General features: G+C 47.0%; 1 protein-coding gene across 2 annotated transcripts in view; it reads right to left on the bottom strand.

The window, feature by feature from the left end:
* SFMBT2 (Scm like with four mbt domains 2) overlaps window positions 1-11,459 on the bottom strand; it is a 214,229-nt gene extending 202,770 nt beyond the window's left edge. For both annotated transcript variants that reach the window (XM_023511389.1, XM_023511390.1), the window contains exon 1: window positions 11,283-11,459. The gene's annotated coding sequence lies outside the window, so the exon portion shown is untranslated. The remainder of the gene's footprint in view (window positions 1-11,282) is intronic.
* Window positions 11,460-18,675: the final 7,216 nt, after the last annotated feature.

Genomic DNA, 18,675 nt, shown 5'->3' with positions numbered 1-18,675 from the left:
TCAGCATACTTTTCTAATTAGAACACTTAAGAATATAAGCATAGGTGGCACATTTCTGAATCTGATTAAAGCCATCTATGGCAAACCCACAGCTAATATTAATACTGGATGGAATAAAACTGAAAGCTTTCCCACTTAGAACTGGAACCAGACATGGTTATCCTCTATTTCCACAACTATTCAGTATAGTCCTGGAAGTTTTAGCTAATACAATCAGGCAACAGAAGGAAATAAAGGGCATCCAAATGGAGCAGAGGAGGTCAAACTCTAGCTTTTTGCAGACAATAATTATCTTATACATAGAGAACCCCAAAGACTCAACCACAAGACTCCTTGAAGTGATCAAAAAATATAGCAATGGCTGGGCCCAGTGGCTCATGCCTATAATCCCAGAACTTTGGGAGGCCTAGGTGGGCAGATCACCTGAGCTCATGAGTTTGAGACCAGCCAGAGCTAAAGCAAGACTCCATCTCTAAAAATAGCTGGGTGTTCTGGCAGGTACCTGTCCCAAGTCCCAGCTTGTCAGGAGGCTGAGGCAAGAGAATGGCTTAAGCCCAACAGTTGGAGATTGCTGTGAGCTATGACACCAGAGCACTCTACCAGGGGCAACAAAGTGAGACTCTGTCTCAAAAAGAAAAAAAAAATTAAAAAAAATACAGCAACGTCTTAGGATATAAAATCAATGTAGCCTCTGTATAGGCCACAAATCAGTAGCCTCTGTATACGCCAATAACAGTCAGGATGAGAAGCTAATTAAGGGCATAATTCCCTTCACAGTAGCTAACAAGAGGTCAGGGACCTCTACAAAGAAAATTACCAAACCCTAACAAAAGAAAGAGCAGACCATGTTCATGACTGGGAAGAATCAGCATTGTGCAAATGTCTATATTACCCAAAGCCATCTACAGATTGAATGCAATCCCCATTAAAATACTATCATCATACTTTCAAGATCTGGAAAAAATAATTCTTTGTTTTCTTTGGAACCAGAAGAAACCCTGTATAGCCAAGGTAATTCTTAGTAATAAAAACAAAGCCAGGGGTATCACCCTACCAGACTTTCGGCTGTACTACAAGGCCACAATGATCAAAACAGCATAATATTGGCACAAAAATAGAGACATTTACATGTGGAACTGAATAGGAAACCATGAGATGAAACTAACATCTTACAGCCACTTGATCTTTGACAAACCAAACAAGAACATACACTGGGGAAAAGAATCCCTATTCAATAAATGGTGTTACGAGAACTGGATAGCCACATTTAAAAGACTGAAACAAAAACTGAACCTGCACTTCTCACCACTTACAAAAATTGATTCAAGATAGATACAAGATTTAAATCTAAGGCATGAAACAATAAAAATAGTGTAAGAAAGTGTGGGGAGAACACTTGAAGATATAGGCCTGGGAAAGATTTTATGAAGACTTCTGTGGCAATTGCAACAGCAACAAAAATAAACAAATGGGTCTTAATTAAACTGAAAAGCTTCTGTACAGCTAAGGAAACAACAACCAAGGCAAACAGACAACCTTCAGAATGGGAAAAGATATTTGCATGTTATGAATCGAACAAAAGCTTGATAACTAGGAGGTACAGAGAACCCAAATTAATCAAGGATTAATTATCAACAATCCCATGTCACCAGACAAGAGAGACAGACGAATGGCTAACAAACATGTGAAAAATGCTCATCATCCCTAATTATCAGAGAAATCAAAATCAAAATGACCCTGAGACATCACCTAACCCCAGTGAGAATGGTCCACATCGCAAAGTCTCAAAGCTGCAGATACTGGTGTGGATGTGGAGAGAAGGGAACACTTTTATACTGCTGGTGGGACTGCAAAATAATACAGACTTTTTGGAAGGAAGTAGGGAGAATTTTCAAAGAACTGAAATTATACCTCCCATTTGATCCCGCAATCCCATCACTAGGCATCTACCAAGAAAAAAAAAAAAATCCTTTTACCATAAGGACATTTGCACTAACAGCCAAAATGTGAATACAGCCTAAATGCCCACCAACCCAGGAATGGATTAATAAGCTGTGGTATATGTATACCATGGAATACTATTCAGCCATTAAAAGAGATGGAGACTTTACATCTTGTGTATTAACCTGGATGGAGGAACACATTCTTCTTAGTAAAGCATCACAAGAATGGAGAAGAATCCAATGTACTCTATTCTAATGTGAAGCCAGTAGATGAGCATATACAAGGGGGTAGAAACAGGAGGGAGCAGGGAGAGGGAGGAGGAAGGGGAATCAGGGGCCATGGTGTATGGCACACCCCCTGGGGGCAGGACACAATTATAAGAGAGACTTTATCTAACAAATGTAATCAGTACAATTCTTTGTACCCTCAAGGAATCCCCCCACAAAAAATAAAAAAATGAAGATAATGCCAACTATAAAAATTCTGCCTCATCAATATAGCAAAATTTGACTTTTTTCCTGGTTAATTAAAAGAAGTAAAATTAATGTCCACTCATCCAGAGCAAAGACCTTTTTATCTGCCAGCTTCTCAGCACCAGGGAAGGGGCCTACCACCTAGACCTGGGACTCACATGTGGTTTTTGTCTTCAGTTTTCTACATGAAAATAACAATAATAATAATAACCCAATTACAGACCCCAAACTGAAGTTCAGCCTAAAAGAACACCTTCACCATTGGCCAGCACAATTTAGAAGGGAAAATTTAGCTCCCTTTTTCCACCTTTCAACACTATCTTTTTGATTTCCACTCTACTTCTCAGACTTGAAGACTCTTATCTAAAACCTATTCTCACCTGCATTCATAGGAGAGGAAAGTGATTTATATTAAAACTAATAATTTTCAAATCAAGGTGAAATTTCAACCCTTTTCAAATCTGTAGTGGTCAATTCATGACAGTGAACTATGTTGTCTCCTAACCGAGGGTCACTCAGCATTTTCACTTGCACATTTAAAAACAGTAATTTAAGCTTCATTTAAAAGCTCCATTCTCCCATGATCACAGAGCTAAATGCAAAAAGAAAATGTTCTAGTTTTGCTCCATTTAAAAATTAACTACTAAAAACAAACTAACCCTCTTCATGTGACCTTTTGCATAACCTCTCTAAAAACTCAATTTCCTTATCAGTAAAATAAATATAGCAGCACTCACCTGTTAAAATTAAATGAGCCAGTGGCTTAAAGTTCTAGGGACACTGTCTCACACATAATAAACTCTAATCTCAAGACAGTGTGAGACTAGGATTCCAATCCCAGGGCTCTTGCACTAGCTGTCATTCTGGCTAAGTTATTTAAGCTGTCTAAAGCCTGTCTCCCAGTAAAATGAGGATGACAAAACTCCCATAAAATAAATTAAATATTATATAAAGCAATAAGAAGAATGGAAACAGATGTTTAAATAAGCAGCCTTTTTTTTTTTCTGAGACAAATCTCACTATGTTGCCCTGGGTAGAGTGCCGTGGCGTCATAGCTCACAGCAGCTTCCAACTCTTGGGCTTAAGTGATTCTCTTGCCTCAGCCTCCCAAGTAGCTGGGACTATAGGCACCCGCCACAATGCCCATCTATTTTCTTGTTGCAGTTGTTCAGCAGGCTCCAGCCAGGCTCAAACCCGCCACCCTCGGTCTATGTGACTGGCGCCATAACCACCGTACTATAGGGGTTGAGCCATGTTTTTTCTTTTAATAGTATTAGGGGCAGGACTCACACCTGTAATCCTAGCACTCTGGGAGACCAAGGTGGGAAGATCCCTTGAGGGAAACCAGCCTGAACAAGATCGAGACACCATCTCTACCAAAAATAGAAAAAATCAGCTGGGCTTGGTGGTGCAAAGCTGTAGTCCCAGCTCCTCGGGAGGCTGAGGAAGGAAGATTGCCTGAGCCCAGAAGTTTGAGGTTGCAGTGAGCTTGATGATACCACTGTACTCTAGCCAGGGTGACACAGTGAGACTTTGTCTCAAAAAAAAAAAAAAAAAAGAAATAGTAAGGCTGGGCATGGTGGCTTACACCTATAATCCTAGCACTCTGGGAGACTGAAGCGGGTGGATGGCTTGAGATCATAAGTTCACCAGTAGCCTGAGCAAGAGGAAAACCCTGTAGCCAAGTGTTGTGGCAGCACTTACAGTCCCAGCTACTCAAGAGGCTGAGGTAAGAGGACCGCCTGAGCCCAAGAGTTGGAGTTTTCTGTGAGCTATGACTCCACAACACTCTACCAAGGGCAACAAAGTAAGACTCTGTCTCAAAAATAAAAAATAAAGGTATTTGAGGAGTGGAACTGGAATGTCCCTAACATAATAAAATGATAGATGTTTGAGGTGATGGATTACCCTGATTTGATCATCACACATTGTATGTTTGCATATCACATATGCCCCATAAAAGGAGTATTTGAAGTAAACAGATCATTTGAAATCAGATTGATCCACAATCCTTTTACTGTCAACCTTTAGACCTACAGTCCCAATGCACTGTTTTAAAACAAGCACCTTGTAGGTGCTCGTTTAAATTACTTTAAAGTGAGACTCTGTGGACTTGGAATTTCAGACTCTTGCATCGTATCTTCACCACATCTTAGCCAAAAGGCTGAGAAGCGATGTCTTGCATTATATCTTAAAGTGATTCAGTTCATACACTAGTTTTGATTGAATTGGGGGGAAATAACAACTTGCCAAATGTAGCAGAAAACAGAGAAAGTACACTTAATATCTTTGCATACATTATTTTGCTTGGCCAATAAAACTTCAGGTAAAAATTCACGGGATAAAAATCTGTTCCCTCTTCCCGGAACTCAACCCCACACATCCCTTATCCAATCAACTGCTGACATTATTTACCCAACTTTGTAGAATTCACCCAACGCTTTACAAGCCCTGTACCTATCAAAAGGCATCATGTTTGTTTTTTTCATCAAAATAGAAAAGAATGCAATAGACAAGCACAGTGGAGTCTGTCTTTAATCAGTAGAGACATCTCTCTGATCCATGAACGGAAACCCACAGGTGCCAGCTCATCGATTACAGGAGGGCCCCTAACCATCAGTAGGGCATAGTTGAAACAGTATCACTTTTTTAAAAATTCACTACCAGGCCAACCAGATGGGAAGTGGCACTGTGGTATCTTTGCATCAGAACAGTGCCAAACAGATAATGCAAAGCTAATCCCTAAGAATTAACCTGCCAATCTTACTTGAATCCTTTTACTTTCCTTCTTCTGAGCAGACTGCCTTCCCTCAATGACAACACACAGTACAGCCTCTTAAACACCTGCTTACACTGACTTAAACACAGCCAGCAACTTGTTTTAGCCAAGAAGATCATTTTTCTTCAGAATTATCCCAAGAAATTTTTAGTCTTAACAAAGTGAAAAAGTACTGCCCCATGGCAAACCTGAAGACAGGGAATGCAGGGCCTGGAGCTTCGGGGAAGGCTCCTTTAATCACTCACTGCCATAAACACTATCAACAGGGCAAACATCAGCCAGTGAGCTCCAAACACCACTGTCTGGGATGGTGGGATACAGAGCACTATTTGGAATGATCCCATCTAATCCTAGAATTATCAGAGAAAAACCAAGTCAGGTATTTCTTCATGGCTTGTATTCAAACACACCCTGATCTGACCCAGTCCATGCGATTCCTGGGCTCATATGTGAAAAGTACCTGTGTGTACAAGCCTTGGATTTCCTCTACTCCTCACCTTTTCCAGAGCATAAAGCATAACATGACCCCGTATAGAGCTTAAATCACTTAATAAACAGCACTTAACTTCTGCAGAGGGAACTACACCTCACCAGTGGCTTTCACAACTGTCACTCATACTTTGGGGAAGTGAATCTGAAATGTGACAATATGGGCCTTCTGCACAGATGTACCGATCACGGGGTTCCCCCTCACCCCAGATAGAAGTAGAGAGATCTCTGAGTGAGAGTTCAGTACAGTGTCTTTATTTTGTATATAAAGCTGCTGAGGCTAAGAAAAATGACACTTGCCCCCAGATCATACAGTGGCATAGACCATCTCTGAAACCAGAAGGCCGGCTTCCTGATTCCTCCCTCTCTATATGGAATGTTCCTTACAAGCTAGAGTGGACAGAGGCTGATCACCAAACTGAAAGCAAGTGCTGACTTTCTGGTTTGTTGTGACAAGTACACATTCCCAAAATCTGTTGGTATTGTTGCTGCTAAGGCAATAGAGATATAGGAATGGTCAGAAAAACCACAAATGTGCCCTGAATTATAGATCTCAATGTAATCGTGGTTCCAAACTTTTACAAGTCCTTATTTTAGAACAGGGGAAAAAACTCCTTATAACCACCATATGCTGTTAACATGGACTGCAAAAGTTCCCGGCAGTAAAATGCAAAGAGAATTGTCCAAAACCTAGCACACTATAACTAGAGGTTATTTAAATCCCACACAACATTTGTTCAGATTATTATTATTTTTTTTTTTTTGAGACAGAGCCTCAAGCTGTCCCCCTGGGTAGAGTGCCATGGCATCACAGCTCACAGCAACCTCCAACTCCTGGGCTCAAGCGAGTCTCCTGCCTCTGCCTCCCAAGTAGCTGGGACCACAGGCGCCCGCCACAATGCCCAGCTATTTTTTGGTTGTAGCCATCATAGTTGTTTGGCGGACCTGGGCTGGATTCGAACCCACCACCTTAGGTGTATGTGGCTGGCGCCTTAGCCACTTGAGCCACAGGCACTGAGCCTGTTCAGATTATTTAAAAAGAAAAACAAAACAAAACAAACAAACAAACAAAAAACCTTTTACTCTGATATACTGACCAAAACAATTTTAGGCTTAAGTGTAGGCCCCAGAGTTTGAATTGTCCTTGTGTGGATGTAAGTCCCCAAAGTATCCTGCAGCAATTAAGTGGAATCTCATTTACTTACTGGCCAGCACTGTTTCCATCACTCTGTACTTCTTCTCAAATTGGGGAGTCTTTGGGGGACACTAGTGAAAACTGTCATCTCAGCTAGAGCACCTCAAAGTGGGGTTTGATAAACACTGAGTATTCCCAGCAAAGCCTTCAGATAAAAAGAAAACCCAAGACTCAGGAACTCACTCTGGCTTTTTTTTTTTTTTTAATAAATCAAGAGTCAGGAAGCTAATTACTTATGCCTACCTTGCAAGGTTAAAGCAAAATAATCAGTCCATAATGTCCACAAGAACACAAGAAGAGGATAAACTCTCCCACCACTGGAGAAATGCATCTCCTAGCAGGATGTCTGTTTGAGGTTGGGGTGAGGGAATCCTAACGGAAATGGGAAATAATCAGTTCCCACCTCAGGTCTCAGTTGCGCTTCTAGGGCAAGGCACATCAAACAGGGTGGCTGTTCACTCTTTTCCCCAGAATAGGGGTGGCTGGGACCTCCTGTGCCTGGGCAAGTCATTTTTATGTATTGACCCAGGAATGGGTCTTGCATGCAGTCAAAGCTTTGGTGGAGGCCTGTAGGGTTGGAGAAGGGGTGGGCGTGTGCAAGCAGATGGCTTGGTCCCAGTAAAAGCTAAGATAAAGATCTGAGACAGTATTTCTTTATGAAAAGTGGGAGTAGAGTGTGTGCAAATTTAATGCTTAGTAGGGGAAAAGTAGCAAATCTCCTGTCTGGAAAGACAGTCCAGCCAACAAGTCCTTCCGATCACCAAGGCCTCTCCCCTCCCCCATCCCCTTAATCCTCTCTCCGCCTTCCCGCTCCCCTCAGCCTCCGCAGGAAACCAGGCCACCAAGGCCGAATTTAAGCATGTTTTCGCTTTTTCTCCGGGATCAATTCCCTTGGTGTAGATACGTCAATAGGTTCCCCAGGTCCCATGGCCATGCTGCAAGGAGCGGGGAGGGCGGTGGAGGAGTGGGCTGCAGCGATGGATCAGGATTTAAAAAGAGTTGGCCCTCGTCAAAAGTGGTTTCCTGTCAATAGGCTCAGGACTGGCAATTGCTGCACCGCCAGAGCCCTCAAGGATGCAGCGCCACGGGCCTGAGAGCCCAAACCCCGCGCAGTACACCGAGGTCCGGGGAGGCAAAGCCGGAGTACGCCTGGGTGGGCGACAAGTCCCACCACCCCCACCACAGGCGAACAAGCGTCTCCTGGCTTTCTCATAATTCCAGCCAACCCTAGAAACCCAAATATCCTGAAAAATTCCGAAAGTGAAACTACGAACTGGTCTCCAGAAGTTTGGAAACGGTGTCCCAAGCTTCCTGGAGAGATCTCAGGACTCTCAGACACCAAAAAAGCCATCAAGGACGTGTACCGGTGTCAGTGGCCACTGTTCGGCCCGGCCACCATCCGCAACTCCCGGATCCCCCTGTATTTTTTACGAATAAAAGTCCCCAGCCCCGTGGCGCTAGCGCGCCCCGACTACCCGGTGCCTGGGCAGTGGTCAGCCAGGCGCCTGCCTTGTCTCGGTTCCTGCCTCGTTCCTACAAAAAAGGAAACTTGGGCCCTGCGAGAATCCCAAGGAATGTTTTTTGTAATCAACTGTGTATATTCGCTTCCACGGCACAGCCCAGTGCAAAATCAGGGGTTTCGGAGCATTGGAGAGGATTGTGCGCTTGTCAGCGGCGACGTCAGGAAAAAGGGAGGGGTTCGCGGCTGCAACTGCATTTCACTAGCACAGAGCCATTTTAGGCTGGTCTACACCTCGGCGGAGCCCACGGGAGAGCTGTCCCTAGGAGGACGCGCCGCAGCGCGGCCTGGAAGAGCCGGAGACGCGCCGCGCGCCCGGCCCGCGGCGGAGGATGAGATGCAAGGTGGCCGGAGCGTCCCCAATAGCTCAGCCTTACCGCTCACGTGGGAAGGGAAATCTGCCAAGGGTCTCCAGTCCCAGTACACCCCCACCCCAGGGGACACAGTAAGGGTCCTGTCCTTCCGACAGCGCATTAGTCTAAGTGACCTTATCGAACCCCCCTCCGGCAAACGCGAGACTACGTTGCCGCGCTAACTACTGACCGAGCCAACTCTACCTTTTTTAACCCTATTACCTAAAAACATCTCAAGGAACACTGAACAGTGCGCAAACAGATTTGTGGACCCCAAGGACGTCCCCCGGACCTGCCCTCGCCGTCCCCGGGAATCACGCGTGGCTGCCGCGTGGCCCCAGGCTCCAGGGGTCTATCGTGTAGGCTTCGCCGCGCGATCTACGCTCGGCGCCGCATCGTGTCCGCGGGCGACGCCTGTCGGGGCCCCGGTTCCTAGCTGAACTAAGCCCCGGCTCTCCTACGAGCTCTGGTTTGCTTGCTTTCCCTCGGGCAGCTCCGACTGGCTCGGGTTTTGTCTCCAAACTCCACTCTCAGATCCTCCCGGGCCCAAGATGCTGGCCTTTCAGGGGCACTCCACCACCCACTCACACCCCAAGGCTACAGCCCTGTCCGCGCGTCCTCCATGGCCCGAGGACACCCCTCTCCGATGCAGCCCCCTAGGTCAGGGCCCAACCAGATCAAGGGGCAATTTCTTCCCGGAACGCTTTTCCCCTCCCCTGCCTTCCCTAGAGTACGAAACCCAAAAGTAGCAGGGGCAACTCCTGGTCTCCACCCTAACTGCTAAAATCCACGCGCCCCTGCTCTTCAGACACTGCACTTTCCTCCTCCCCACGCCCCAGCCCCGCACCTCCCACCCCAGCGCGGCGCGAAAGGAAGCAGGACCCTCCACTGAGTGCAGTGCGCCCCCTACACGCACAAAATCCCTCTGCCGTTTGCAGCTCGACTGCACCCCACACCCGGGACAGTTAGTCGTCCTTTTAACAAGCACCTCCTCGCTCCACCCACTCAGGGCTTTAACCGCGCGGGATCCAGCACGCAGGAGACAGCGAGATCGTCTCCTACAAAGCCGAAATAAATCATCCCCTCTGCCCTCCTGTATTTTGCACCACGTGTCGGCAGTCACGTCAAATCGCTGCAGGGTTCTAAGAGGCACACAAACATTTCGGGAAGATCCCTTTTACACCCATCACCCCTCATCTGCACACCCAGGCCTGGGCCTTGATCACAGGCACGCGCAGCAGCAGCGCCCGGACGCCTCAGTCCTGGCCGGCGGCACCGGCCACCGCTTACCCTGAACCCCTCTAGCAATGGATTTGACACACACACGCTGTAACCACGGAAAAAACCGGAGCAGACCATTCCCTCTCTTTTTCCCCACTTAATTCGCTAAAGCGCTTCCTGGGGTAGCCACAGAGACTCGAAACTAAGCGGTGGAAACTCTCGTTCGGTTTTTTCCCACCTCAAAACCTTTATTTTCAGTTTTTAAAAGCCACCTCAGCCCGCCATATTGAAACTGGCACGATTTCTACAGACTCCTTCCCCGCAGTTGTAGCGCTTCCAAGAAAACACTAGTACGCATCGGGCTCTAGGCGCGCGTCAGGCCACCACACACTGGCCACTTCCCGCCCCCAAGACTCCCCCTTCCCCGGCTAATCCCCTCCCGCCGCCCCGGGTCGAAATCAATAAATAACATCTACCGGCTCCTACAGTTGCTAGTATTTTGGCGGATTTCGGCAACACGCACACACGCGCAGGGCCAGATCAGGTTAGCAATTTTGCAGAGAAATCGGATGAGAGGAGACAACAAAAAAGCCCCAAGTGACAGGATATTACTTTAAAAGGGGGAAAAATGAACAAAAAGATCATCCTCGCTGGAGCACGCTCCGAAAGTACTACCGACAATTCCATTTCAGCTACACAGACAAATGTTTCCAAAGGGACAACTCTGGAGATTTGTGAGATTTCTGATCCCCTGGCTGGTTTCCAGGCCCCTTTTCCCACGACCTTATTCTTCCCTCCACCCCCACAATCCCCCCTATAGTCACACACACCAAAAGAAAGAGGAGACCTCAGCGCGGAGGAGACGCGGGAGCGCGGGGCAGACAGCAGAGGCGGCTGCGTCGCCAAAATGAGTGCGCAGGGAGGAAGGTGGGCGGCGGGAGGGGACAGGCTGCACCCGGAGGAGGACACTTTGCAACTCCGGACCGACTCCCGCACGGCCAGGCTTCCCCGAGCCGGGAGACGCCGGAGGAAGGGTCGGGGAAGCAAAAATGACAAGCCGGAGCGCACAGAGGAGTTTGAGGCTCCGCTCAAGTGCTGTCGCTTTCTTCTCCTGCCCTTCTCTTTGGCCCTTCTCCCCACCTCGCAACCTCCCCCAAACCCCCGCCGCCGCCACCACCGGGCTCGATCGCGCTTTCTTTTTTCCCTAAGCTGAAAAAAAAGACGCTGACCGGCGCACTCAACCTGCGGGCCGGAGATCTGCTCGCGGGCCAGGCTGGGCGCGGGGACAGCGGCCGGCGCGGCGTCCTACCTGGTGAAGTTTGTCCCGCCCTCGGCGTGGACCCAGGCCCCGAGAGCCGCCGGGGAGGAGGCCGGCCTCGCTCTCTCGCCCGCCCTCGCCAGCCCTTGCCCGCCCTCGCTGATCGCTCCCTGCTCGTCGCCTCCCTCGCGCGCCCGTTCGGGTCCTTCGGCTCCTACTACAGCCTCATTCCAATATGGCATCCTCTCTGTGCGCATGCCCGGCACTCTTTTTTTTTTTTTTAAGTTTTTTTTTTTTTTTTTTTTTCCCTTTTTTTTTTTTTTTTCTTTTTTGTGCAGCGAACTCCTTCAACGACCTTTTCCAGAGCATGCGAAATTTCTTAAGCTAATTAGCCCGCGGGACGTGGTCGACTTCCCTCCTTCGCCCGGGCCGTCGCCCCCAGCGCGCAGGGACCGGGGCACCCCAACCCCCGCCCGGCCCACGCCCACGCAGCCCCCTCCCCGCACCGCTCCCCTTCCTCCCTCCTTGGAGCTCCCTCCGTACGCGATCTGCAGAAAGTTCTCATCGCAGGCGTTTACGCACACGGGTCAGCTGGGCACACTCCGCGTCGCCCGAGTGCTGTCGGTTTCCTAGGTGGGCAATCCCTGCGTCCACCAAGGCCACAAATTAGCGCTTTATCCTCCCCAAAGCGCCAGGAGCGCAGAGAAATGCAATCTCAAAAGCAACCTGGGCCCCGCCCGCTCTGCCCCACCCTGCGTTGAAATTAAGCCTTTCAGAGAAGATTCGAACATTTCCTGCCCCCTTGGGGAGGGCGGAAGGCCCCGGAGACTTGCGCTCCGGAGAACGTGCCCTAAGGGGCAGGAAATTAAGTTGGGGCTGCTCCAGAGGGCTGCCTGCTGCGAGATGCCGACCTGGGTGAGACTGCGGTAACAATGCTCCCCAGGGCATCCCTGGGGGCACCCGCCGGACCCGTTCTCAAGGGACGGAAAAAGAATCCTCCTCCCAACCCAAGAAAAGCGTGGCCCCAGCGATCTGTTGGAGAGCCCGATGGCCACGCCACCCAGTGCAAGACTGGGCGTCTGCTGGGCCTGCGGGCACTTTGTCCCGGGTGTAAGAGGAGGACACAGGGGAATTCCCCGGGCCTTGAGTGCGGGGCTGAGCAGAGCCCTAATGAAACGTTGCCGGTGTAGGAAAGTCGGAGACAATGTCGTAGACAAGACCGAGAGCTTCTAAAGAGGTTTCCCTTTCACTAAGGGAAGCAGTGGGAAGATGCTGGCGTGAGGCCGGATCATACCCGGAAAACAGAGGATAGACACATTTGCTCAGAAATTTTGCTCTGTTGCCACCGGTGTTGGGGGCAAAATCTCCCTCAAGTCTCCCAATTCTGTACCCACCCCTTTCCCATAAACCCCTCCCGCGGTACCGCCCCGGCTCAGGGGGCCAAGAGGTCCTCCCAGCTCCTGCGGGTTCACAGCTCCGCCCACCCTCCCTCACCGCCACAGCTGCGCTGTCCGCCGTGGGGAACCCTGAGGGCAGGTGGGTCTCCGGAGGGCTGGGGCCCAGCGATGGAGAGGGGGCACCAGGCCAGGGCCTGACCGCGCGCAGGACGGGCGGCTGTCTTCCTCAGGCTGCCCCTCTCCCCGACGGCGGGGCCGAAGCTGGTCTAGAACCACCACCGATGGACATGCCCTAAAAGGCTTTTCGCTTCGTCGCGACCCTGGGAAGAGCCCCCTCCACCGAAACCATTGGCGGAGCTTGGAGATCCCGGGCCTTGTCAGGAGCCTGGAGACTTCGCGTACAGCCCAACACCTTGGAGAAGGCTTTGCGACGTCTAGAAGCGCCTTCCGCCGGCCTGTGACTACTCCATTTGACTTGACACAGGACCCTTCCGAGACTGAAAAGGGTCAAACGACTAACGAGTAAGGCTACTAGCGGCGCGGCACGGTCTTCAACCCCAGCCCGAGTCTGCGTCCTCTCCTGCTCTTCAGCTTTTGGGCACACAAAACCAGAGCCTTGAGCTCTTTTCCCCGAAGGTCGCTGAAGGCAGACTCCTCAAACCAACCGAACCCAGTCCTTGCATATGAACCGTCCCCACTGCATCCTAAAATTGCCTCCTCCTCAGCCCCGAGGTGTCCAAAGATGGAGGTTACCAGACGGACTGCGGCTCCGGCCCGGGGTTCTCAAACACAAAGATCACCTCGCCTCCCTCCTTCAACACAGAGTGGCACCGGGGAGGGAAGGGCAGGAGATCCAACCCCATCGCCTGGTGTCCTTGCGAGGCCGTGGAGCGTGCGGGGCAGGAAAGGCTCGGGGCGCCGAGTCCTCCCCGGAGCCGCGCGCTCGCGACCAGTGCTGCGCCCACGAAGGTGGTCTCGCTCAGCCCGCCGGCGGGCCCGCCCTCGCTCCCGGCCCCGAGCAGCGCTTCCGGGCCGCTGAGGTTCGGAGGGAGACCCGGTTTTCCCTCTCCGAGAGCCCTGGCGACGTAAGCCACCTATTCCCCCATCTCCAGACTTGTTCACCAGTTTAAAATCATTATGCACGAAACGTTATTTCATCAAAATAAAAGCAAATGCAGAAGAACACCCGATCCCAAACTGTGAGTGACATTCTCTCTCCTAATTGCTCCGGAGTACTTGCGGGGGGTGGGGGTGGGGCGTCTGCAAAATGGTGTAGACTGTACGGGATTAAGATTTTTTTTTTGTACTTACGGTGATCAAGAAATAAAATTATGAAGTCACAGTACAAGATGGTTGCACTGTTATCATGAAGAATCTCAACCATGTCTATTGTGGAAATACTCAGAGTTTGGTCCCCATCCACTTTTCCTTTTGGGAAAAGCCTGGGATGATTGTGATAAAATCATGAAATCACAGTACAAGATGGTTGCACTGTTATCATGAAGAATCTCAACCATGCCTATTGTGGGATTTCTCAAAGTTTGGTCCCCATCCACTTGCGTGTAGCTTTTGGCACGTGACTTATTGAAAGGGCTAGGACTTTTTTCTGCGACCTCTCCCGGTTCTTTATCCAAGTACACCAGTGAGGCAAATGAAAATAGGTTAGGAGATTCCTTGGGGCAATTAAAGTGGCCCCTTCCTCCCACTCCAAGACCTTTGAACTTTTTTTTTCCCGGAACCAGACACTCAATTAAAGATGAGAAAATCCAGCATAGTCAACCTTGCATTAAACACTGGTAAAAATTGTAAATGTTTTTTCAAAGTAAAGAAGGCACCATTCATTCCAATTTTGAGAAAGTCATCCTCGTAAATTTCATGATTAACACAACATTATATTGCTAACGTTTACTAAAAATCTTGGCAAAAGCAAGCCTACTATCACAGTAACTAGAGATCTCTTTTTATTCCTATGACATGATTAAGCCATGAATTTCATTACTTTTAAAATTCAGCTACAGATCTAAATTCAAAAGGACTTTGGGACTTTTTTTAACATAAATGAGGGTAAATTATGCAAAGTATTAAAGTTGTATCAGTTAATTGTAAAAATATTTCAATAAATCTATAACAGTTGAAAGTTTTCTCTTTCTTATTCTGTGTATTCTTAAGTATCACTTTACAAAAACTATTGTAAAAGAGTTGAAAAATAGATGTGGACTATTTATGTTTAAGATATGTGATTACTGAAATCTTTTTCCTTTTTTCGCATTGAGAAAAATGTTGAGTTTGTTCATACCCATTCCACGTTAAATGTATCACTTCCCATGGAGAAAAGGCGATGTTCTCAGATGATGTATCTAAGAGTTCTTAATGCAGACTCTCCCATGATATATTAGACGTACTAGCTGAGCAGGAAAGAAGGGAGGAAAAGGATCAGAATCCAATGTTTGAGGAACTTGAGCCATCTGCTCTTTCTAGAGACTTTAAACTGAAACTTGTTTTCTCTTAGGCTGTGTAAGATAGTATTTTTCCCTCAGCTTCCTAAGGTCAAGAAGAGTAAACCTAACCACTCTCTTGTTTTTTTCACTTAGTGGCTAATGTGTTATGAACCAAATGACCTCAGTCACTGCGTCATCACAAATTATCTGTGTGACCTCTGTAAGTCCAGTGACCTCTCTGAGCCATTCTTTCCTCCCGGGTCAAATGAGGGGATTGGACTGGATGTTGTGGAAGGGCCTTTTGGACTCTTTAAAGAGTGCTTAGCAATCTACCCCACCCGAAAGTCACAAATTGCCTTCCTTAGTATTCCTAACACCAAGTCTGCTAATTTAATATATTAAAAGTGTGAACTCCATATGTACACCATGGAATACTATTCAGCCATAAAAAAATGGAGACTTTACAGCCTTTGTATTAACCTGGATGGAAGTGGAACACATTATTCTTAGTAAAGCATCACAAGAATGGAGAAGCATGAATCCTATGTACTCAATTTTGATGTGAGGACAATTAATGACAAGGCAGAGATGGCGGGTTCAAACCCAGCCCTGGCCAAAAACTGCAAAAATAAATAAATAAATAAGAAAATTTTTAAAAAAGGACACCATTGTAAGACAGACTTCATCTAACAAATGCAATCAGTGTAGCCTGGTTTCTTGTACCCTCAATGAATCCCCAACAAGAAAAAAAAAGTGAACTCTGGGGTCACAGAGAGGAAAAAAATAAACAGGTCTGTAGGGGAAGGTCTTAGAGCATTCTGTGCCCTCTGGCCTGCATTGAAGGTGCATTCAAGTGATATTTCTGTCTCTTTTTGATTACTGTTGTGTTTTTACATTTACTGTACAGGTTTTGGGTTGCCCAGAAAAGTGTGGGGGCTCAGGTGAGAGCACCTATGAGAATCCTTCTGGGAAAAGCCTGGGATGATTGAGATAGCTTGCTAAACTGGGTAAGGAGTTCCCCATGACTGTAGTGAGGTGTGGTCGCAGGGCTCTTCAAACTTTTTAAATAGGGGGCCAGTTCACTGTCCCTCAGACCATTGGAGGGCCGGACTGCGGGCCCCAGGACAAGTCAGCTGCTAAGCAGGACAGGCAGTGACGGCAAAAACACCCAGCGGGCTGGATAAATGTCCTAGGCGGGCTGCATGTGGCCCATGTGCCGTAGTTTGAGGACCCCTGGTAGTGGGTCAAACAACATCACAGCCTTGCAGAGCTCTTTCTTGTACATTTCTAGAAATTTCAGACACGTGGTATTGCTATTACTTGTATAATTTGAAGGTATTCCAGACTTTCTTGACAACAGGAAAAAAAAATAACCGTGTACTGGGCATATAAAGAAATGCATGTCTGACCTCTCCCAGGAGGACAGTTACTGGAAGGGTGGCGATGGCTGACTGGGGTGTACTGGCTTTAACTAACGGCTTCTTTCTCCACTGAGCCTGACTTGAAATCACTACCAGCAACGGCTTGTACATGTGGGTGTACAGTGTCATGTGTGGCACCTGTGAGTCTTACTTTATGCTAGGCGTAATATGTTAGATCTTGTGGCCTTGCTTCCAGTCCTCTTGAGAGCTGGAATCCAGAGAGGTTAAATGACCGAGGTGTTTTAATTGGTGGAGTTAAAGAGCAGGAACCGGCTCTCAGGATTGTTAAAAACAGAGAAAAGAGAGAGAGGATCTACTTAGTACCTAATTTGCACCAGACACTATTCTACGTATTTTTCATATACAATAATAGGTAGAAACTTCCAATCTATATTGCAGGTAATATCTCTTTCCAATAGTAAAAAAAAAAAAATGTTTTAACTACATAAAACTGAGTTCTTCTCATCCACTGTCATTGTCATTAGAACACATATTGTGTTGTGTTTTTTGTTGTAGAGTTTGTCTGGAACCATTTATATTTTCTAATCTATCCCCACTTTATGACCCAGAGTACCTGTCAGCAAATAGACACACAGAGACATGGACACACATATGTGCACACCCATACAGGGTGTGTTCACAGGTCAGAGAGGTTGTGACCCTCTGACAGCATCTTCCCTGTTCGTGACAAGAAGCCTGAATGAGGTTGAATTTATCATAGTGCAAAAGTAAAGCATCACCTTGAAATTGTAATACAAAATATACTGAACAAAGTGAAACAATCATATCGAATTCCATATCAAAAAGTGGTTTTAATAATAGGCATGGGCCCGGCGCCTATAGCTCAACCGGCTAAGGCGCCAGCCACGTACACCTAAGGTGGCGGGTTCGAATCCCCAGCCCGGACCTGCCAAACAACAATGATGGCTGCAACCAAAAAATAGCCGGGCGTTGTGGCGGGCGCCTGTGGTCCCAGCTACTTGGGAGGCTGAGGCAGGAGACTCGCTTGAGCCCAGGAGTTGGAGGTTGCTATGAGCTGTGATGCCACGGCACTCTACCCAGGGGGACAGCTTGAGGCTCTGTCTCAAAAAAAAAAAAAAAAAAAATAATAGGCATGAAGGGCAATTTGTTATACGTACCCCTGTGTTATGGAAGAGACTCAGTGTGAGGAACAGGACAAGCCCAACTTCAGTGTAACTTCGCAATCCCTGACAAACTTATTTTCATGTAGAAGTCGCATCAGATGGTCTTATTATGGAATAAATTATTATTATCATGATCAAAGGAGCAGTACTTATTAGATCTATAAAGACTGGATTCACAGTGCCATCTGCTGGAAACAGATATGGACTCGCTTTCAGAATGTTTAGATAGTTTTGTTGTTGCTATTGTTTGTTTGGTTTTTTAATGAAAAGAGTGTAGGGAATTACAGATGGCAATGGTAAAGGAAGAAGTGGGCCCTTACTAAATGATTAAAGATAACAACTTAGAAACCCTAGTTATAAGCAAAGCAAAATGTATTCATGTCAAGTCATTTGGCCTTTGAATGTGAGATGTAAAGAATAATTACATATTTCTTGGAAAAGTAAAATCACTTCTGTTATTTTCAATGAGTCATTTAAACTGGTTTTGAATACAGCACTATGTTTTTATTCTTATCCTTTCAAAGACTAAATTTTTTAATATTTATAAGTGTCTCTGAAATGGATATAGCTGATGAATTCTTGGAGATTTAAATTTGAATTTCATACTTGGGGTGGAAAGGGACTCAAAGACTTTCCAGGATTTCCCAAGACAATTTCTTGAAGAGCTAAATGCTTTTAAATTAGATATAGAGGGAAATTAACTTACAAAAAATAAAAACAAAGGTCTATTTTTATTCAGTCATTCAACAAATATTTATGGAGAATCTCCTTTGTCCCAGGCTCTGTGCTAAGATCTGAATACAGCACAGAAAGCAGACAAAGCCTGGCCCCAGGCACTTAAAGTTTATCAAGGACAGATCAACAACAAACAAATGAACATATAATGTGTCATGCAGAGGAAAAGAGCAAAGCAGGGGGTACAGAAAGTGACAATGAGGGACAGGAATTTGACATTTCATATGGGAGGGGGTGAGGGAAGTGGCATTTGAAAAGAGTGCTCCAGGCAGAGGGAACAGTAAGTACAAAATCCCTGAGATTGTCTT

Source organism: Otolemur garnettii, unplaced genomic scaffold (assembly GCF_000181295.1).
Source record: "Otolemur garnettii isolate 467f Iridium unplaced genomic scaffold, OtoGar3 scaffold00019, whole genome shotgun sequence".
NCBI lineage: Eukaryota > Metazoa > Chordata > Mammalia > Primates > Galagidae > Otolemur > Otolemur garnettii.
The sequence above is the reverse complement of the archived record's forward strand: the minus strand, read 5'-3'. Positions and strand labels throughout refer to the sequence as shown.